Source organism: Mobula hypostoma, chromosome 10 (genome assembly GCF_963921235.1).
Source record: "Mobula hypostoma chromosome 10, sMobHyp1.1, whole genome shotgun sequence".
In the NCBI taxonomy this organism is placed as follows: domain Eukaryota; kingdom Metazoa; phylum Chordata; class Chondrichthyes; order Myliobatiformes; family Myliobatidae; genus Mobula; species Mobula hypostoma.
This window is the reverse complement of record NC_086106.1, coordinates 133511778-133535505: the sequence shown is the minus strand read 5'-3', so window position 1 is coordinate 133535505 and position 23728 is coordinate 133511778.

The following is a 23728-nucleotide window of genomic DNA, read 5'->3' as shown; positions in this document are numbered from 1 at the left end:
TTTCAATGACTGGTGTATAATGACACCCAGGTCTCGTTGCACCTCCCCTTTTCCTAATCGGCCACCATTCAGATAATAATCTGTTTTCCTATTTTTGCCACCAAAGTGGATAACTTCACATTTATCCACATTAAATTGCATCTGCCATGAGTTTGCCCACTCACCCAACCTATCCAAGTCACCCTGCATCCTCTTAGCATCCTCCTCACTGCTAACACTGCCACCCAGCTTCGTGTCATCCGCAAACTTGGAGATGCTGCATTTAATTCCCTCATCCAAGTCATTAATATATATTGTAAACAACTGGGGTCCCAGCACTGAGCCTTGCGGTACCCCACTAGTCACCGCCTGCCATTCTGAAAAGGTCCCGTTTATTCCCACTCTTTGCTTCCTGTCTGCTAACCAATTCTCCACCCACACCAATAGCTTACCCCCAATACCGTGTGCTTTAAGTTTGCACACTAATCTCCTGTGTGGGACCTTGTCAAAAGCCTTTTGAAAATCCAAATATACCACATCCACTGGTTCTCCCCTATCCACTCTACTAGTTACATCCTCAAAAAATTCTATGATATTCGTCAGACATGATTTTCCTTTCACAAATCCATGCTGACTTTGTCCGATCATTTCACCGCTTTCCAAATGTGCTGTTATCACATCCTTGATAACTGACTCCAGCAGTTTCCCCACCACCGACGTTAGGCTAACCGGTCTATAATTCCCCGGTTTCTCTCTCCCTCCTTTTTTAAAAAGTGGGGTTACATTAGCCACCCTCCAATCCTCAGGAACTAGTCCAGAATCTAACGAGTTTTGAAAAATTATCACTAATGCATCCACTATTTCTTGGGCTACTTCCTTAAGCACTCTAGGATGCAGACCATCTGGCTCTGGGGATTTATCTGCCTTCAATCCCTTCAATTTACCTAACACCACTTCCCTACTAACATGTATTTCACTCAGTTCCTCCATCTCACTGGACCCTCTGTCCCTTACTATTTCTGGAAGATTATTTATGTCCTCCTTAGTGAAGACAGAACCAAAGTAATTATTCAATTGGTCTGCCATGTCCTTGCTCCCCATAATCAATTCACCTGTTTCTGTCTGCAGGGGACCTACATTTGTCTTTACCAGTCTTTTCCTTTTTACATATCTATAAAAGCTTTTACAGTCTGTTTTTATGTTCCCCGCCAGTTTTCTCTCATAATCTTTTTTCCCCTTCCTAAATAAGCCCTTTGTCCTCCTCTGCTGAACTCTGAATTTCTCCCAGTCCTCAGGTGAGCCACTTTCTCTGGCTAATTTGTATGCTACTTCTTTGGAATTGATACTATCCCTAATTTCTCTTGTCAGCCACGGGTGCACTACCTTCCTTGATTTATTCTTTTACCAAACTGGGATGAACAATTGTTGTAGTTCATCCATGCAACCTTTAAATGCTTGCCATTGCATATCCACCGTCAATCCTTTAAGTGTCATTTGCCAGTCTATCTTAGCTAATTCACGTCTCATACCTTCAAAGTTACCCCTCTTTAAGTTCAGAACCTTTGTTTCTGAATTAACTATCTCACTCTCCATCTTAATGAAGAATTCCACCATATTATGGTCACTCTTACCCAAGGGGCCTCTCACGACAAGATCGCTAATTAACCCTTCCTCATTGCTCAAAACCCAGTCCAGAATAGCCTGCTCTCTAGTCGGTTCCTCGACATGTTGGTTCAAAAAACCATCCCGCATACATTCCAAGAAATCCTCTTCCTCAGCACCTTTACCAATTTGGTTCACCCAGTCTACATGTAGATTGAAGTCACCCATTATAACTGCTGTTCCTTTATTGCACACATTTCTAATTTCCTGTTTAATACCATCTCCGACCTCACTACTACTGTTAGGTGGCCTGTACACAACTCCCACCAGCGTCTTCTGCCCCCAAGGAGGCATTGGCCATGGGGTTTATTCGTCCTTCAGTCTAGCCGGCTGGAGTGAGCTTTTTTTGTGAGCTTGGAAGGTGACAAGCTCAGTCCCTGCATCGATTATCCCCTCCTGAACAACACCACTGTGAAGAACCGCTGCCCTCTTCCCCTGCTGGCGTCTGCGTTAGAGCATCTCCAGGGTGCAACCATGTTTTCCAAAATTGATCTGCACAATGCTTACAACCTGGTTCGCGTAAGAGAAGAGGATGAGTGGAAGACAGTTTTCAACACCTCTAATGGCCACTAGGCATACCCGGTGATGCCTTTTGGTCTGGCCAACGCCCCCGCTCTATTCCAGGCCTCGGTTAATGATGTGCTCAGGGACATGTTGAACTAGTTTGTGTTTGAGTATTTAGATGGCATCTTATCTATTTCCGCTCTCATCCGGAACACGTCCAGCATGTCCGGAGAATTCTCAGACGGCTCGTTGAAGATAATACGTATGCCAAGCCCGAAAAAAGGGAGGCGTTCCAGAAAGACCAGGTGTCGCTTTTGGGCTATATACTTACCCCATCCGGTGTTCGAATGGACAGGCAGTTGCAGAGTGGCCCAAACCATCTGCAGTCAAGCAGGTACGGCGCTTCATGGCTTTTGCGAACTTTTATCGCCGCTTCATCCGGAATTTCACTCTATCGCGGCTCCCACAAATACACTCACCAAGAAGACCTCGGAAGGATTCCATTGGACGGACGATGCCGACCAAGCACTTACCGAGCTAAAGTGACGTTTCACCACTGCCCCGCTGCTGCAACTCCCAGACCCATCTCAGCCATTCATTGTCGAGGTGGATGCATCCGATGTAGGCATTGGAACTGTCCTCTCTTAGCGCTCGTCTGCGGTTAGCCGGTTGCACCCCTGTGCCTTTCCCATCGTTTGACTCCGGCAGAGAGGAACTACGAAGTTGGGAATCGGGAGCTTCTGGCTGTCAAGGAGGCCCTGGAGGAACGGCGACACTGGCTGGAGAGGACAGAGCATCCATTCTTGGTCTGGACAGATCACAAGAACCTCTCCTATATTCAGGATACTAAGAGACTCAACTCTCGCCAAGCCCGGTGGGCTCTTCTTCACACGGTTCAATTTCATCCGCAGTTATTATGTTATAGAAACATAGAAACATAGAAAATAGGTGCAGGAGTAGGCCATTCGGCCCTTCGAGCCTGCACCGCCATTTATTATGATCATGGCTGATCATCCAACTCAGAACCCAGCCTTCCCTCCATACCCCCTGACCCCTGTAGCCACAAGGGCCATATCTAACTTCCTTTTAAACATAGCTAATGAACTGGCCTCAACAGTTTGCTGTGGCAGAGAATTCCACAGATTCACCACTCTCTGTGTGAAGAAGTTCTTCCTAACCTCGGTCCTAAAAGGCTTCCCCTCTATCCTCAAACTGTGACCCCTCGTTCTAGACCTCCCCAACATCGGGAACAATCTTCCCGCATCTAGCCTGTCCAATCCCTTTAGGATCGTCTACGTTTCAATCAGATCCCCCCTCAATCTTCTAAATTCCAACGAGTACAAGCCCAGTTCATCCAGTCTTTCTTCATATGAAAGACCTGCCATCCCAGGAATCAATCTGGTGAACCTTCTTTGTACTCCCTCTATGGCAAAGATATCTTTCCTCAGATTAGGGGACCAAAACTGCACACAATACTCCAGGTGTGGTCTCACCAAGGCCTTGTACAACTGCAGTAGTACCTCCCTGCTCCTGTACTCGAATCCTCTCGCTATAAATGCCAGCATACCGTTCGCCTTTTTCACCGCCTGCTGTACCTGCATGCCCACTTTCAATGACTGGTGTATAATGACACCCAGGTCTCGTTGCACCTCCCCTTTTCCTAATCGGCCACCATTCAGATAATAATCTGTTTTCCTATTTTTGCCACCAAAGTGGATAACTTCACATTTATCCACATTAAATTGCATCTGCCATGAGTTTGCCCACTCACCCAACCTATCCAAGTCACCCTGCATCCTCTTAGCATCCTCCTCACTGCTAACACTGCCACCCAGCTTCGTGTCATCCGCAAACTTGGAGATGCTGCATTTAATTCCCTCATCCAAGTCATTAATATATATTGTAAACAACTGGGGTCCCAGCACTGAGCCTTGCGGTACCCCACTAGTCACCGCCTGCCATTCTGAAAAGGTCCCGTTTATTCCCACTCTTTGCTTCCTGTCTGCTAACCAATTCTCCACCCACACCAATAGCTTACCCCCAATACCGTGTGCTTTAAGTTTGCACACTAATCTCCTGTGTGGGACCTTGTCAAAAGCCTTTTGAAAATCCAAATATACCACATCCACTGGTTCTCCCCTATCCACTCTACTAGTTACATCCTCAAAAAATTCTATGAGATTCGTCAGACATGATTTTCCTTTCACAAATCCATGCTGACTTTGTCCGATCATTTCACCGCTTTCCAAATGTGCTGTTATCACATCCTTGATAACTGACTCCAGCAGTTTCCCCACCACCGACGTTAGGCTAACCGGCCTATAATTCCCCGGTTTCTCTCTCCCTCCTTTTTTAAAAAGTGGGGTTACATTAGCCACCCTCCAATCCTCAGGAACTAGTCCAGAATCTAACGAGTTTTGAAAAATTATCACTAATGCATCCACTATTTCTTGGGCCACTTCCTTAAGCACTCTGGGATGCAGACCATCTGGCCCTGGGGATTTATCTGCCTCAATCCCTTCAATTTACCTAACACCACTTCCCTACTAACATGTATCATCCCGGCATCAAGAATACAAAGGCTGACGCTCTCTCCGGCAGTTCGACGGATCTGAGGACAATGCCGATCCGGAGCCCATTCTTCCCCGCTTGTGTATCACTGCTCCGGTGATCTGGTGATAGAGGCAGAGGTGAGGGCTGATCCAGGCCCAGATGGGAAACCTCCCAACCGGCTGTTTGTCCCTGCTGCGTTGCAGTCCTTTGTGTTGGAATGGGGTCACTCCTCCCGTCTGGCTGGACATCCGAAAATTCAACGGACCCAGGAGTTTATAAAGAGACAAGTTTGGTGGCCATCTACGTCCCAGGATGTCCATGACTTTGTATCTGCCTGTCCAAGCTGCACTCGGAACAAAACATCACGGCAGCGTCCTGCGGGTCTGTTATGTCCACTGCCTGTGAATCACTGCCCATGGTCCCACCTCTCAGCAGATTTCATCACTGGGCTGCTGCCGCCTAATGGAAACACCACCATTTTGGTCGTTGTGGATCGTTGTGCAAACTTAAAGCACACGGTATTGGGGGTAAGGTATTGATGTGGATAGAGAATTGGTTGGCAGACAGGAAGCAAAGAGTGGGAATAAACGGGACCTTTTCAGAATGGCAGGCAGTGACTAGTGGGGTACCGCAAGGCTCAGTGCTCGGACCCCAGTTGTTTACAATATATATTCATGACTTAGACGAGGGAATTAAATGCAGCATCTCCAAGTTTGCGGATGATACGAAGCTGGGCGGCAGTGTTAGCTGTGAGGAGGATGCTAAGAGGATGCAGGGTGACTTGGATAGGTTAGGTGAGTGGGCAAATTCATGGCAGATGCAATTTAATGTGGATAAATGTGAGGTTATCCACTTTGGTGGCAAAAATAGGAAAACAGATTATTATCTGAATGGTGGCCGATTAGGAAAAGGGGAGGTGCAACGAGACCTGGGTGTCATTATACACCAGTCATTGAAAGTGTGCATGCAGGTACAGCAGGCGGTGAAAAAGGCAATTGGTATGCTGGCATTTATAGCGAGAGGATTCGAGTACAGGAGCAGGGAGGTACTACTGCAGTTGTACAAGGCCTTGGTGAGACCACACCTGGAGTATTGTGTGCAGTTTTGGTCCCCTAATCTGAAGAAAGACATTCTTGCCATAGAGGGAGTACAAAGAAGGTTCACCAGATTGATTCCTGGGATGGCAGGACTTTCATATGATGAAAGACTGGATCAACTAGGCTTGTACTCTCTGGAATTTACAAGATTGAGGGGGGATCTCATTGAAACATATAAAATCCTAAAGGGATTGGACAGGCTAGATGCAGGAAGATTGTTCCCGATGTTGGGGAAGTCCAGAACGAGGGGTCACAGTTTGAGGATAAAGGGGAAGCCTTTTAGGACCGAGATGAGGAAAAACTTCTTCACACAGAGAGTGGTGAATCTGTAGAATTCTCTGCCACAGGAAACAGTTGAGGCCAGTTCATTGGCTATATTTAAGAGGGAGTTAGATATGGCCCTTGTGGCTAAAGGGATCAGGGGGTATGGAGGGAAGGCTGGTACAGGATTCTGAGTTGGATGATGAGCCATGATCATACTGAATGGCGGTGCAGGTTTGAAGGGCCGAATGGTCTACTCCTGCACCTATTTTCTATGTTTCTATGTACTGTCTGGACTGTCTGCTGATCAATGTCTATTCACTTCTGAGACCTTCTGCTGATCGTGGTACATTCTCCATCAAGACTGCCTGCAAACCGCTGTCCATTCTTGGTCCAGATTGTCTACTAACCATTGTTCATTCACTGACCGTTCTGCCTCCTGATCACTTTTCAATTTCGCTCCAAACTGTCTGCTGACTGTAGTCCATACTCTGTCTGCTGTCTGCTGATCGTTCTCAATTTTCTGTCCAGGCTGTTGCTGGCCACTGTCCATTTACTGTCTGGACTGTCTACTGATCACTGTCCATTTACTGTCTGGACTGTCTACTGATCACCGTCCATTCACTCACCTGACTGTCCGCTAATCACTGTCCTGACTATCTGCTGATTATTGCCTATTCACTGTCTGCATGTCTGCAGATCGCTGTCCTCTCACTGTCCTGACTGTCTGCTGATCACTGTCCATTCTCGATCCGGACTGTCCGCTAATCACTGCCCAGACTCACTGCTGACCAATATCCATTCTCTGTCTGGACTGTCTGCTGATCACTGTCATTTCATTATCCTGACTGTCTGTGGATCACTGGCCATTCACAGTCCAGACTGTATGTCCAGTCCAGTCCTCACTGTCTTGATGGTCTGCTGACCATTGTCCAATCTTCATCCATCAGTCTGCTGTTTACTGTCCATTCTCTGTCTGGACAGTCTGCCGGTCACTATCCGTTCACGTTCAGGCTGTCTGCTATTCACAGTCTATTCTCAGTCCATACTCTACTGATCACTGTCTATTCTCTGCCCAAACTGTCTTCTAATCTCTGTGCATTCTCTCTCCAGTCTGTCGGCTGATTGGTGCCCATTCTCTCTCTGGTCTGTCTGTTTACTGCTATCTATTGTCAGTGAGGACTGCCTGCCGAACACTGTCAATTCTCTGTCCCGACTGTCTGTTGTCTACCGTCCATTTACTGTCCAGACTGTCTGCTGATCACTACCCATTCTCAGTCTAGCCTCTTTGATGACTGCTGTTCACTCTCTGTCTGGGCTGTCTGCTGATCACTCTCCATTCACTGTCCAGACTGTCAGATGAACATTGTTTATTCTTGGTCAAGTCTGTCCACTGGTCAATGGCTATTCACTGTCCAGACTGTCCATTGATTACCATCTATTCACTGACAAGATGGCCTGCTGAATACTGTCTATTCACTGTCTGGACTGTCTGCTGAGCACTGTCTAGTCTTGGTCAAGACTGTCCGCTGATCACTGTCCATTCTCAGTTCCGACAGTCCGCTGGTCACTGTCCATTTAATGTGCCGTCCATTCTGTGGCCGCCGATCACTGTTCATTCATTGTCCTGATTCTCTGCTGATCACCTCGGGCTGGTGGGAGATGTAGTGAGAGGTTTTCAACATCAAACTCTCCATCAACCTCGCTTATTTCCACATCAGAGATTTTATATTGTTTCGTGTTTTAATTTCTCGCTTTTCAAAGCGACTGACCTAAGAAAAGTTAAAGAATCACAGCCGATCGTAAACAAAGCCGTTAAAATTAAACCTGACGGCCCGGTTGGAGGGTGAAGATCCTAACAGCGGGAGTGTGCCGCTTCGAAAAACAAAACCTTGAATTTCCCAAGTTAAATCGTCTCGTTTGAAAGAATCTAATTGGAGTAATGTGGATTGTTGAACGTTGGTTTAGAAAGAGAGCTCTGGTCGCTTTCATCTGCAGTCGGGAAGGGCACCTGTGAAGAATTAACTGTATGGGGTGTAAAGGGAGTTAGTGGTCAGGAAACGCTATCTACTGGATTTAATTAGCGTCAGAAACTGAAGCTTCTCTACCGGACATCAAACACTTCACGGAGTTGTTAGGACCTTCCGATGTGACCCACACCCGCAGTCTGGGCGGCTCCGTTGCTTCTGGCGGAGGAAGGTTAGTTTGCGCTTCGACGGTCGCTCTGTCAGACAGGGGTTGTTTCCCGAATGGAGGGAGACACGCAATCAGAAAACTTAATTGAAAGATTGAGGAGTCTGTAGAAGGGGTCAGACAGATTTGGAGAATGGACAAGGAAGTGGCAGATGGAATACGGTGTCGGGAACTGTATGGTCATGCACTTCGGTAGAAGGAATGAAGGAGCAGACTATTTTCTAAACGGGAAGAAAATTGAAAAATCTGATGTGCAAAGGGACTTGGGAGTCCTTGTGCAGGATTCCCTAAAGGTTAATTTGCAGGCTGAGTCTGTGGCGAGGAAGGCAAATGCAGTGTTAGCTTTCATTTCGAGAAGACTAGAATATAAAAGCAAAAATGTACTGTGTGGCTTAATATGACATTGTTCAGACCACATTTAGAGTACTGTAAGGAACTTTGGGTCCCTTATCTAAGAGAAAAAAATTGTGCTGGCATTGGAGAGTGTCCGGAGGAGATTCACAAGCATGATTCCGAGAATGAAATGGTTAACGCATAAGGAGCCTTTTACGGCTGTACTCCCTGGAGTTTAAGAAAATAAGCGGAGGGGGGCGGGATTTCAATGAAAGCTGTTGAATATTGAAAGACCTAGATTGAGTGGATATAGGGAGGATGTTTTCAATATGGGAGAGTCTAGGACCGGAGGGCACAGCCTCAGAATAGAGATATCCATTTAGAGCAGAGATAAACAGGAATTCCTTCAGCCAGAGGCTGGGTAATCTGTGCGATTCATTGCCTGTGGAAGCCGGGTGATTGGGTTTATTTAAAGCGGAATTTGATAGGTTCTGTGCGTCAAAGATTACAGGGAGAAAGCGGGAGCATGGGGTTAAATCAGCCTAATTGGAATGGCGGAACAGCCTCGAAGGACTGAATGGTTAAATTCTGCTCCTGCGTGTTATGGTCATAAACGGGAAGCTTCCTTTCCAGAATGCAAGTTCAAAAGCCCTCACAGAGTTCAAACCGATAAAACCGCGTTCGGGGTCACTGATCGGCGGCCGTTGCCGGTTTCAAATGTCATATACGGGCGGATACGAGAAACCCCGCCTTACGATAGGCGATTCTAATATGCTAATATTGTCAACCCATCTCCGCGCAGTTTGCAACCGGTTCGTCTCAGTTCAAAGAGAGAGAAAAAATCTCGGATTTACTGGTTGTAACAGTTTACCTGCTATGGCATTGACAAAGTGAGGGCTTGTCCCTCACACCGCAACACCACCGCCCTCCGGCTTCAGTTGAGGAAATAGGTTCGAAACCTCAACCGCCCGGGACACTCTCCATTCCCCGTTCTCCCATCAGCTGGAAATAGATGAAAAAGCCTAAAAAGATAACCATATAACTATATAACATTTACAACATGGAAACAGGCCATCTCTGCCCTTCTAGTCCGTGCCGAACTCTTACTCTCACCTAGTCCCACCGACCTGCACTCAGCCCATAACCCTCCATTCCTTTCCTGTCCATTATCCAATCTAACTTTAAATGACAACATCGAACCCGCCTCAACCACTTCTGCTGGAAGCTCGTTCCACACAGCTACCACTCTCTGAGTAAAGAAGTACCCCCTCATGTTACCCCTAAACTTTTGCCCTTTAACTCTCAACTCATGTCCTCTTGTTTGAATCTCCCCCACTCTCAATGGAAAAAACCTATCCACGTCAACTCTATCAATCCCCCTCATAATTTTAAATAGCTCTATCAAGTCCCCCCTCAACCTTCTACGCTCCGAAGAATAAAGACCCAACTTGTTCAATCTTTCTCTGTAACTTAGGAGATGAAACCCAGGTAACATTCTAATAAATCTCCTCTGTACTCTCTCAATTTTATTGACATCTTTCCTATAATTTGGTGACCAGAACTGAACACAATAATCCAAATTTGGCCTTGCCAATGCCTTGTACAATTTCAACATTACATCTCAAGTCCTATACTCAATGCTCTGATTTATAAAGGCCAGCAAATATATCACCAGGTTCAAGGACAGCTTCTGCTCCACTGTTATCACACTTTTGAAAGGTTCACTAGTACAATAAGATGGACATTTGGCTTCACCTTGCACCTTATTCTCTACCTGCACTGCATTTTCTCTGTAACTGTTCTACTTTACTCGGCACTGCATTATTGTTTTATCTTGTAACATCGCAATCTGGCTCCTTGAGGTTGTCATAGCCCAAGATGGTGTAGGAATAATCTCCCAGCATCTATTAAATGCTCCCAATGGCGTGCATCCAAATAGCCTCTGACTACCAAGTCCAGCTCTTGGCCTTCATGTGTGGTTTAGCTACTAAAGCCAGTTGAACCGTTACTACTGATGGGAGAAGAGAGAACTGTGGGTCACTGGCACCTTAACACCAGTTGTTCTGAATAGATGGAGCTTGTCAGCCATGGTTGGCAGCACATTTAGGAGAAGGAAACTCTGATCTCAAACTTCCACTGCCTTTTGATAAGTTTCCCCATGCAAGGCTCATTCGGAAAGTAATGAGGCATGGGATCGAAGGAGACCTTGCTTTGTGGATCCAGAATTGGCTTTTAGATGGTTTGTATTCTGCATGGAGATCAGTGACCTGTGGTGTTCCGCAGGGATTTGTTCTGGGACCCCTCCTCTTTCTGATTTTTATAAGTGACCTGGATGAAGAAGTAGAAGGATGGGTTAGTAAGCTTGTTGATGACACAAACGTTGGGGGTGTTGTGGATAGTGTGGAGGACTGTCAGAGGTTACAGCGGGATATCGATTGGATGCAGAACTGGGCTGAGAAGTGGCAGATAGGGTTCAACCCAGATAAGTGTGAAGTGCTTCATTTCAGTTGGTCAAATTTGAAGACGAAGTATAATATTAATGGTAAAACTCTTGGCAGTGTGGAGGCATGAGAGATCTTGGGGTCCATGTCCATAGGACACTCAAAGCTGCTGAACAGGTATATAGTTTTGTTAAGAAGCTGGATTGTGTGCTGGCATTCATCAACCATGAGATTGAGTTTAAGAGCCGAGGGGTAATGTTACAGCCATATAGGACTCTGGTCAGACCCCACTTGGAGTACTGTGTTAATTTCTGGTCACTTCACTGCAGGAAGGATGTGGATACTATAGCGAGAGAGCAGAAGAGATTTACAAGGATGTTGCCTGGATTGAAGAATGTGCCTTATGAGAATATGTTGAGTGAACTTGTCCTTTACTCCTTGGAGCGATGGAGGATGAGAGGTGACCTGATAGAGATGTACAAGATGATGAGAGGCATTGATCGTGTGGATAGTCAGAGGCTTTTTCCCAGGGGTGAAATGGCTAACATGAGGGGGCATAGTTTTAAGGTGCTTGGAAGCAGGTACAGAGGAGATGTCAGGGTAAGTTTTTCACACTGAGAGTGATGGGAGTGTGGAATGCACTGCTGGTGATGGTGGTGGAGGCGGATACAAAAGGGTCTTTTAAGAGCCTCTTAGATAGGTACATGGAGCCTAGAAAGATAGACGGCTATGTGGTAGGGAAATTCTAGGCAGTTTCTAGAGTAGGTTACATGGAAGGGCCCGTAGTGTGCTGCGGATTTCTATGTTCTGTGTTCCTTGTGGCTATACCTACTCATAGGGAAGGCTTCGAGAGTAAACCTGAAGGAGATATCCAGGGCTGGTGTCCCTAAGGCAATCCTACGTTGCTTTCAAGGCTGACTGGCAACCCCTGTGACACCACTGGTGCTACACTTCATCAGACCCTGCCGTTCCTTTGGATTCATCAGCTGTGCAGAGAGGGGGAGCCGGCTACGTGAGCAACAACTTGATCTCCGACCTGCTCTGGCTTGTGTAGTGACTGAGTGTAGACGGTTAGGAAGCTACATCTATGGTCGACCCCGACGAATGGAGGGACTCCTCCTCCAGATACTGTAATGGATGTATCTGTACTGAACGGTATTCAACACAAGTTTCTTCACTCTAACTCGGGACAAATTCCAATTCCAGTTCCAGGGTTAACTCTCAGGGGGTCAGATCCCTCACAACTATAACCCCACACTAGTTACAATATTCTTTATCTTTAATGCATCATACTGTGTGACTCACATTTCCCAAGTTATAGTACTTAGACGTTCTATTTACACATTCAGTTCCCATTAACTTGAGAGCGTACAGTAGTACCAAGTAAAGTTAAAGTATACTGCAGTACTTAGCAGGATGGGGGGGGGGCGAGGGTGTCACAGTGGGGTGCTGGGAACGGACCCAAAAGCAAGACACAGACACTGAAGTACAAGGAACAAGACTTGGCTAGAGTAGGTATGTGACAAGATACAGGCAAAGAGCGGGGACAAGAACGCAGACTTGGGCTAGGGAAAGTGGGACCAGGACTAGAAACCATGGACTAAGAGGCAAGGCTTCAACTCCGAGCCTGAGACAGGACAATGACCCAGAACCTGGATCCTGCCTCGGGCTCGGACCCCAGAACCAGGTAAGGACAGGACATGGCTGGGGACTAGAGGCCTGAGCTTGGAGACAGGCTGGGGTCTTTGCTCTTGAGGCTGGGGTCTTGGGTCTGGAGCTTGGAGGCTGGCTGGGGCCTTGGGTCTAGAGTCTGGAGCTTGGAAGCTGGGGACTTCAGGCTTGTGTTCTTGGAGCTTGGCTGCGGGGTCCTCGAGGCTGGGGTTCTTGGAGCTTGGCTGCGGGGTCCTCGAGGCTGGGGTTCTTGGAGCTTGGCTGCGGGGTCCTCGAGGCTGGGGTTCTTGGAGCTTGGCTGCGGGGTCCTCGAGGCTGGGGTTCTTGGAGCTTGGCTGCGGGGTCCTCGAGGCTGGGGTTCTTGGAGCTTGGCTGCGGGGTCCTCGAGGCTGGGGTTCTTGGAGCTTGGCTGCGGGGTCCTCGAGGCTGGGGTTCTTGGAGCTTGGCTGCGGGGTCCTCGAGGCTGGGGTTCTTGGAGCTTGGCTGCGGGGTCCTCGAGGCTGGGGTTCTTGGAGCTTGGCTGCGGGGTCCTCGAGACTGGGGTTCTTGGAGCTTGGCTGCGGGGTCATCGAGGCTGGGGTTCTTGGAGCTTGGCTGTGGGATCTTCGTCTTAAAATGCGGAGGCTGATAACTCGGAGGCTGGAGCTGAGAGAGACTGGGAACTGAACATCAACATAGAGCCGGGACTTGTCTTTCGAAAAGCCAGGACTCGTCATTAACACAACACCAACATGAGACAGGACAGTACCTAGACATAGAGCTGGGACTCAACCTCTCCTCAACAAGGTGGGATAGGTCACCTGTTGGGTAACGGCAGAACAGCCAGACTTACCCAACAGAGGCAAAGACAAGACAAGACATGTCCCCCCGCAGGGCAACGGCAAAATGGCCTGACTTACCCCACGGAGGTGAGGACAAGACAAGACAAGACATGACCCCCCCAGGGCAATGGCAAAACAGCCTGACTTACCTCACAGAGGCGAGGACAAGACAAGACAGTTCCCCCCACAGGGCAATAGCAAAATGGCCTGACTTACTCCATGGAGGCAAGAACAAGAAGAGACAAATGCCAAAGAACAACAGACAGTTCCATCTCTGCTCTGGGGTAGCTCCGAGTCTCAGTTCGGCCAGCAACCTCAGCTGGCTACGGAAACAGCTGGATCCCTACCTAGTTCAGAATGGCTGGCAGCCACTCAGCTGGCCCAGGAAACAGCCAAATCCATATCACAAAGACTACTCCAATGAGTGGCAACAAGCCTCCATGAAGCGGTGGTCCTCCAACCAGGCCTAGAGATCACAAATGGTTTCACTAGACTTCCATCAGCAGGCTGCTCCAAGGGGGACTGACAAGACAAACCAGCAGCCCACACTCAACCCCAAGGCTACTTACATTCCAAGCCCCAAGATGGGAATCAGGTGCCTCTGATTAACTCACCCAAACGAGGGACAGCTGGAAGACCCGGAGTCCTGGGTCCACGGACCAGACCGTGAACCGGCATGCGGACTTCATGGACCGGACTATGACGGGGTGGGGGTGGGGGGAAGCCTTGGAGACAGATGTAGGGTTATCTTCTCCTCCATTTCAGACCATAGAACACAGAGCAGTATAGCAAAGGGACTGGCCCTTCAGCCCACAATGTTGTGCCAAACCAATTAAATTACTAAGCAAATGGCCAACTCAACTAATGCCTTCTGCCTACACAATATCTTGGACTGCTGTTACCAGCTGCTTCGGCCCCAATCCAGGTTCTTGGCAGGTGCTAGATTAATTTGGAATTGACGTATACATGTTTTCATATATTTCAGAACCAAACTGCACCATGTACAAGCTTTGGTGACTGATCTGATCCACCACTATTAACGTTTACATAAGAAATAGGAGCAGGAGTAGGCCATACGGCCCATCAAGCCTGCCCCACCATTCAATAAAATCATGGCTGATCTGTCCGTAAACTCAGCTCCATCTCCCTGCCTTTTCCCCGTAACCCTTAATTCCCCTACTATGGAAAAACCTATCTAACTGTATCTTAAATATATTTAGTGAAGAAGCCTCAACTGCTTCCCTGGGCAGAGAATTCCACAGATTCACCACTCTCTGGGAAAAACAGTTTCTCCTCATCTTCATCCTAAATCCTCTCCCCTGAATCTTGAGGCAATGTCTCCTAGTTCTAGTCTCACCTACCAATGGAAACAACTTTCCTACTTCTATCTTATCCATCCCTTTCAAAATTTTGTATGTTTCTATAAGATCCCCTCATCATTCTACTGAATTCCAGAGAGTACAGTCCCAGGCGACTCAATCTCTCCTCATAGGTTAACCCCTTCACCTCTGGAATCAACCTGGTGAACCTCCTCTGCACTGCCTCCAAAGCCAGTATATCCTTCCTCAAGTATGGAGACCAGAACTGCACACAGTACTCCAGGTGCGGCCTCACCAGTACCCTGTATAGTTGCAGTATGAATATTAAAAAAAAATTCTATTGAATCTACCATATCAGTGTTTCATCCCAAGTATTTCACAGACACGGTGTGTAAAGGGTGTCTGCTCTGCATTCTGATATTTATGCCACTATCTGGCTCTCTCCCCACAGTCCTGTATCAGTCCCCAAACTAATCCCACTGCCCGGCTCTCTCCCCACAGCCCTGTGTCAGTCCCCAAACTAATCCCACTGCCTAGTCTCTCCCCACAGCCCTGTATCAGTCCCAAACTAATCCAACTGTCCGGCTCTCTCCCAACAGCCCTGTGTTAATCCCACACAAATCCCACTGTCTGGCTCTCTCCCAACAGACCTGTATCAGTCTCACACTAATCTAGCTGTCCAATTTTCACCCCACAGACCTGTATCAGTCTCACACTAATCCCACTGTCTGACCTTCACCCCACAGACCAGTAGCAGGCGCACACCCATCGCAACATCCAGCACCCTACCCTCAGCACTGAGTCAGTCCCACACTAATCCCACGCACCCCCTCTCTCCCCACAATCCTGATCCGTCGCCTCACAAATCTCACAGCCTCTCTCCTTCCCAACAGCCCTGCATCAGTTCCATTCTAATCCAACAGTCCTGCTCTCTCCCCACACCCCTGTATAAATCCCCACACTAATCCCACTGCCCCGCACATTCTCCCCATTGTCCTATATCTAATTTGGCTGATATGGTGGGGGGATAGGAACCAGAGGATGAGGTAGATGGTTTACAGAATCCGCAGGCGAGGAGAAGTTGATGATGGGGCCAAATTTCAGTGAAAAGGATGAGTTTGAATGCAAAAAGCAGAGAAAATTGAAAAGGATGAATACAGGACTTGAGTGCACGCAGTACACAGAATAGGGTTAGTGAACTTGTAGCATAGTTGCAGATTGGCACGTATGACATTATGAGCATCATGAATCATGGCTGAAGAAAATTATAGTTTGGAACCTAATGTCAAATGATACACATTGTATTGAAAGGACAGGCAGGAAGGCAAAGGGGCGGCGTTGCTCTGTTGGTAAAAAGTGAAATCAATTCATCAGAAAGAGGTGACATTGGATTGGAAGTTTTTGAATCTTGGTGGGTAGAGTTAAGGAACTGCAAGCACAAAACGACCCCAAGGGTCCCCCAAGCCGAACCCCAAACAGTGATAAGAATGTGGCCCACAAGTTATAACGGGAGATAGAAAAAATACATGCCAAAAGGGCAATGTTACAATAGACCTGGTGGATTTCAGTATGCAGGTAGATTGGGAAAATCAGGTTGGTGCTGGATTCTAAGAGGGGGAATTTCTAGAACGCCTATGAGATGGCTTTTTAGAGCAGCTCGTGGTTGCACCCTTGAGGGGATCAGCATGGATTGCATGTTGTGCAATGAACCAGAATTGATTAGAGACCTTAAGGTAAAAGAACCTTAGGAGAAAGTGATCATAATATGATGGAGTTCACCCTGCAATTTGAGAAGGAGAAGCTAAAGTCAGATGTATCAGTATGACAGTGGGGTAAGGGGAATTACAGAGGCATGAGAGAGGAGCTGGGCAGAACTAATTGGAAAAGAACACTGGCAGGGATGATGGCAGAGCAGCAATGGCTGGAATTTCTGGAAGCAATTCAGAAGGGATGGAATATATACATCCCAAAGAAGAAATATTCTAAAGGCAGGATGTCACAACTGTGGCTGACAAGAAAAGTCAAAGCCAACGTTAAAGCCAAGAGAGGGCATATCATAAAGCAAAGATTAATGGAAAATTAGAGGATTGGGAAGCTTTCAAAAACCAACAGAAGGCAACTAAAAAAGTCATTAGGAAGGAAAAGATGAAAAACAGAGGTAAGCCAGCCAGTAATATTGAAGAAGATACCAATAGTTTTTTCAGATGCATGAAGTGTAAAAGAGAGGCGAGAGTGAATATTAGACCATTGGAAAACAATGCAGGAGAGGTAGTAATTGGGTATAAAGAAATGGCGGATGGACTGAGTAAGTACTTTGCATCAGTCTTCGCTGTGGAAAACACTAGCAGTATGCTGGCAGTTTGAGAGTGTCAGGGGGCAGAAGTGTGGGAAGTTGCCATTACAAGGGAGAAGGTTCTTGAGAATCTGAAAGGTCTGAAGGTGGATAAGTCAGCTGGACCAGATGGTGTACACCCCAGGGTTCTAAAACAGGTGGCTGAAGAGATTGTGGTGGTATTAGTAATTATCTTTCAAGAATCACTGAAACCTGGCATGGTTCCGGACGAATGGAAAATTGCAAATGTCACTCCACTCTTCAAGAAGGGAGAGAGGCAGAATAAAGTAAATTATAGGCCAGTTGGTCTGGCCTCAGTGGTTGGGAAGAAGTCAGACTGATTGCTAAAAATGTGGTTTTGGGTACTTGGAGGCATATGGCAAAATAGACCGTAGGCAGCATGGTTTCCTGAAGAGAAAATCTTGCCTGACAAATCTGCTGGAATTCCTTGAAGACATAACAAGCAGGATAGACAAAGAGAAACAGTGGATGTTCTGTACTTGGATTTTTGGAAGGCTTTTGGAAAGGTATCACACATGAGGCTGATTAACAAGTTACGATCTCAGGTTATTACAGAAAAGACTCTAGGTGGAGCAACACCCACAACACGCTGGAGGAACTCAGCAGGTCGGGCAGCATCCGTGGAAATGATCAATCAACGTTTCGGGCCGGAACCCTTCGTCAGGACTGTAGGGGGAGGGGGCAGAGGCCCTATAAAAAAGGTGAGAGGGTGGGAAGGAGAAGGCTGGTAGGTTCCAGGTGAAAAACCAGCAAAGGGAAAGATAAAGGGGTGGGGTAAGGGAGGCAGGGAGGTGACAGGCAGGAAAGGTGAAGAAGGAATAGGGGAAAACACAATGGGTAGTAGAAGGAGGAGGAACCATGAGGGAGGTGATAGGCAGCTGGGGGAGGGGCAGAGTGAAATAGGGGTAGGGGAAGGGAGGGGGAATTACTGGAAGTTGGAGAATTCTGTGTTCATACCAAGGGGCTGGAGACTACCTAGACAGTATATGAGGTGTTGCTCCTCCAACCTGAGTTTAGCCTCATCATGGCAGTAGAGGAAGCCATGTATGGACATATCCAAATGGGAATGTGAAGCAGAGTTGAAGTGGGTGGTAACCGGGAGATCCTGTCTGTTGTGGCGGACGGAGCGGAGGTGCTTGACGAAGTAGTTCCCCAATCTGGGTCGGGTTTCACTGATGTAGAGGAGGCCACACCAGGAGCACCGGATGCAATAGATGACCCCAACAGACTCACAAGTGAAGTGTTGCCTCACCTGGAAGGACTGTTTGGGGCCCTGAATGGTGGCAAGAGAGGAGGTGTAGGGACAGGTGTAGCACTTACTCTAGATGGATAAAGCAGTGGATGATTAGCAGAGGAAAAGGGTGGGAATAAAGGAGCCTTTTCTGATTGGCTGCTGTGACTAGTGGTGTTCCACAGGGGTCTGTATTGGGGCCGCTTCTTTTTATGTTATATGTCAATGACTTGAATGATGGAATTGATGGCTTTGTGCCAAAGTTTGTGAGTCATACGATGATAGGTGGAAAGGCAGGTAGTTTTGAGGAAGGAGTTAGAGAGGCTACAGAAGGACTGAGATTTGGAGAATGAACAATGAAGTGGCAGATGGAATATAGTGTCAGGAAGTATATGTCACACACCTTTGTAAAAGAAATAAAAGCATAGACTATTTTCTAAATGGAGAGAAAATTTAAAAATCTAAGGTACAAAGGGACTTAAGAGTCCTTGTGCAGGATTCTATAAAGGTTAATTTTCAGGTTGAGTCAGAGGTGAGGAAGACAAATGCAACATTAGTATTCATTGCAAGAGGACTAGAATATAAAAGCAGTGATGTAATGTTGAGACTTATAAAGCACTGGGTGAGGTCTCACTTGGAGCATTGTGAGCAATTTTGGGCCCTTGTTTAAGAAAGGATGTGCTGACATTGGATAAGGTTCAAAGGAGGTTCACAAAAATAATTCTAGAATTGAAAGTCTTGGCATTCAGAGAGCATTTGATGGCTCTGGGCCTCTACTCACTGGAATTCAGAAGAATGAGGGCTGACCTCATTGAAACCTATCGAATGGTGAAGAACCTCCACAGTGTGGATGTAGAGAGGACGTTTCCTGTGGTGGGTGCCTAGGACCAGAGGACACAGCCTTAGAGTAGAGTGGCGTCCTTTCAGAATGGAAATGAGACGGAATTTCTTTATCCAGAGAGTGGTGAATGTGAGGAATACATGGCCAGAGGCAGCTGTGTTGGCTACGTTATTGGGTATATTTAAGGCTGAGGTTGATAGATTAGTGATTAGTCAGGGTGTGGAGGGATACAGGGAGAAGGGAGGAGATTGAGGTTGAGAGACGTGATGAAATGGTGGAACAGAATTGATGGACCAAATGGCCTAATTCTGCTCTTATATTTTATAGCAATTCCAGCCCTGTATCAGTTCCAAACTAATTCCGTTCACCCTTTCTTTCCCCGAGCCCTGTATCAGTCTCACCACAGCTCTGCGTCGACCCTACGCTAATCCCACTGCCCTGATCTCGCCCCACATCCTGTGTCAGTCCCCACACTAATCCCACTGTCCTACTCTCTCCACACGGTCCTGTATCATTCCCCAGACTAATCCCACTGCCTTGATCTGTCCTCACATCCTGTGTCAGACCCCACACTAATCCCACTGTCGCCCTCTCTCCCCACAGTCTGTGTCAGACCCCACACTAATCCCACTGTCCCACTCTCTCCCACAGTCTGTGTCAGAACCCACACTAATCCCACTGTCCCACTCCCTCCCACAGTCTGTGTCAGACCGCACACTAATCCCACTGTCCCACTCTCTCCCCACAGTCTGTGTCAGACCCCACACTAATCCCAGTGTCCCACTCTCTCCCCACAGTCTGTGTCAGACCCCACACTAATCCCACTGTCCCACTCTCTCCCACAGTCAGTGTCAGACCCCACACTAATCCCACTGTCTCACTCTCTCCCACAGTCTGTGTCAGAACCCACACTAATCCCACTGTCCCACTCTCTCCCACAGTCTGTGTCAGACCCCACACTAATCCCACTGTCCCACTCTCTCCTACAGTCTGTGTCAGACCCCACACTAATCCCACTGTCCCACTCTCTCCCACAGTCAGTGTCAGACCCCACACTAATCCCACTGTCGCCCTCTCTCCCCACAGTCTGTGTCAGACCCCACACTAATCCCACTGTCCCACTCTCTCCCACAGTCTGTGTCAGAACCCACACTAATCCCACTGTCCCACTCCCTCCCACAGTCTGTGTCAGACCGCACACTAATCCCACTGTCCCACTCTCTCCCCACAGTCTGTGTCAGACCCCACACTAATCCCAGTGTCCCACTCTCTCCCCACAGTCTGTGTCAGACCCCACACTAATCCCACTGTCCCACTCTCTCCCACAGTCAGTGTCAGACCCCACACTAATCCCACTGTCTCACTCTCTCCCACAGTCTGTGTCAGAACCCACACTAATCCCACTGTCCCACTCTCTCCCACAGTCTGTGTCAGACCCCACACTAATCCCACTGTCCCACTCTCTCCCACAGTCTGTGTCAGACCCCACACTAATCCCACTGTCCCACTCTCTCCCACAGTCAGTGTCAGACCCCACACTAATCCCACTGTCCCACTCTCTCCCACAGTCTGTGTCAGACCCCACACTAATCCCACTGTCCCACTCTCTCCCACAGTCTGTGTCAGACCCCACACTAATCCCACTGTCCCACTCTCTCCCACAGTCTGTGTCAGAACCCACACTAATCCCACTGTCCCATTCTCTCCCACAGTCTGTGTCAGAACCCACACTAATCCCACTGTCCCACTCTCTCCCACAGTCAGTGTCAGACCCCACACTAATCCCACTGTCCCACTCTCTCCCCACAGTCTGTGTCAGACCCCACACTAATCCCACTGTCTCACTCTCTCCCCACAGTCTGTGTCAGACCCCACACTAATCCCACTGTCCCACTCTCTCCCACAGTCTGTGTCAGACCCCACACTAATCCCACTGTCCCACTCTCTCCCACAGTCAGTGTCAGACCCCACACTAATCCCACTGTCCCACTCTCTCCCCACAGTCTGTGTCAGACCCCACACTAATCCCACTGTCTCACTCTCTCCCCACAGTCTGTGTCAGACCCCACACTAATCCCACTGTCCCACTCTCTCCCCACAGTCTGTGTCAGACCCCACACTAATCCCACTGTCCCACTCTCTCCCACAGTCTGTGTCAGACCCCACACTAATCCCACTGTCCCACTCTCTCCCCACAGTCTGTGTCAGACCCCACACTAATCCCACTGTCCCACTCTCTCCCACAGTCTGTGTCAGACCCCACACTAATCCCACTGTCCCACTCTCTCCCCACAGTCTGTGTCAGACCCCACACTAATCCCACTGTCCCACTCTCTCCCACAGTCTGTGTCAGAACCCACACTAATCCCACTGTCCCACTCTCTCCCCACAGTCTGTGTCAGACCCCACACTAATCCCACTGTCCCACTCTCTCCCACAGTCTGTGTCAGAACCCACACTAATCCCACTATCCCACTCTCTCCCCACAGTCTGTGTCAGACCCCACACTAATCCCACTGTCCCACTCTCTCCCCACAGTCTGTGTCAGACCCCACACTAATCCCACTGTCCCACTCTCTCCCCACAGTCTGTGTCAGACCCCACACTAATCCCACTGTCCCACTCTCTCCCACAGTCAGTGTCAGACCCCACACTAATCCCACTGTCTCACTCTCTCCCACAGTCTGTGTCAGAACCCACACTAATCCCACTGTCCCACTCTCTCCCACAGTCTGTGTCAGACCCCACACTAATCCCACTGTCGCCCTCTCTCCCCACAGTCTGTGTCAGACCCCACACTAATCCCACTGTCCCACTCTCTCCCCACAGTCTGTGTCAGACCCCACACTAATCCCACTGTCCCACTCTCTCCCCACAGTCTGTCTCAGACCCCACACTAATCCCACTGTCGCCCTCTCTCCCCACAGTCTCTGTCAGACCCCATACTAATCCCACTGTCCCACTCTCTCCCACAGTCTGTGTCAGACCCCACACTAATCCCACTGTCCCACTCTCTCCCACAGTCTGTGTCAGACCCCACACTAATCCCACTGTCCCACTCTCTCCCCACAGTCTGTGTCAGACCCCACACTAATCCCACTGTCCCACTCTCTCCCACAGTCTGTGTCAGACCCCACACTAATCCCACTGTCCCACTCTCTCCCCACAGTCTGTGTCAGACCCCACACTAATCCCACTGTCCCACTCTCTCCCACAGTCTGTGTCAGAACCCACACTAATCCCACTGTCCCACTCTCTCCCCACAGTCTGTGTCAGACCCCACACTAATCCCACTGTCCCACTCTCTCCCACAGTCTGTGTCAGAACCCACACTAATCCCACTATCCCACTCTCTCCCCACAGTCTGTGTCAGACCCCACACTAATCCCACTGTCCCACTCTCTCCCCACAGTCTGTGTCAGACCCCACACTAATCCCACTGTCCCACTCTCTCCCCACAGTCTGTGTCAGACCCCACACTAATCCCACTGTCCCACTCTCTCCCACAGTCAGTGTCAGACCCCACACTAATCCCACTGTCTCACTCTCTCCCACAGTCTGTGTCAGAACCCACACTAATCCCACTGTCCCACTCTCTCCCACAGTCTGTGTCAGACCCCACACTAATCCCACTGTCGCCCTCTCTCCCCACAGTCTGTGTCAGACCCCACACTAATCCCACTGTCCCACTCTCTCCCCACAGTCTGTGTCAGACCCCACACTAATCCCACTGTCCCACTCTCTCCCCACAGTCTGTCTCAGACCCCACACTAATCCCACTGTCGCCCTCTCTCCCCACAGTCTCTGTCAGACCCCATACTAATCCCACTGTCCCACTCTCTCCCACAGTCTGTGTCAGACCCCACACTAATCCCACTGTCCCACTCTCTCCCCACAGTCTGTGTCAGACCCCACACTAATCCCACTGTCCCACTCTCTCCCCACAGTCTGTGTCAAACCCCACACTAATCCCACTGTCCCACTCTCTCCCCACAGTCTGTGTCAGACCCCACACTAATCCCACTGTCCCACTCTCTCCCACAGTCAGTGTCAGACCCCACACTAATCCCACTGTCTCACTCTCTCCCACAGTCTGTGTCAGAACCCACACTAATCCCACTGTCCCACTCTCTCCCACAGTCTGTGTCAGACCCCACACTAATCCCACTGTCCCACTCTCTCCCCACAGTCTGTGTCAGACCCCACTCTAATCCCACTGTCCCACTCTCTCCCCACAGTCTGTGTCAGACCCCACACTAATCCCACTGTCCCACTCTCTCCCACAGTCTGTGTCAGACCCCACACTAATCCCACTGTCCCACTCTCTCCCCACAGTCTGTGTCAGACCCCACTCTAATCCCACTGTCCCACTCTCTCCCCACAGTCTGTGTCAAACCCCACACTAATCCCACTGTCCCACTCTCTCCCCACAGTCTGTGTCAGACCCCACACTAATCCCACTGTCCCAC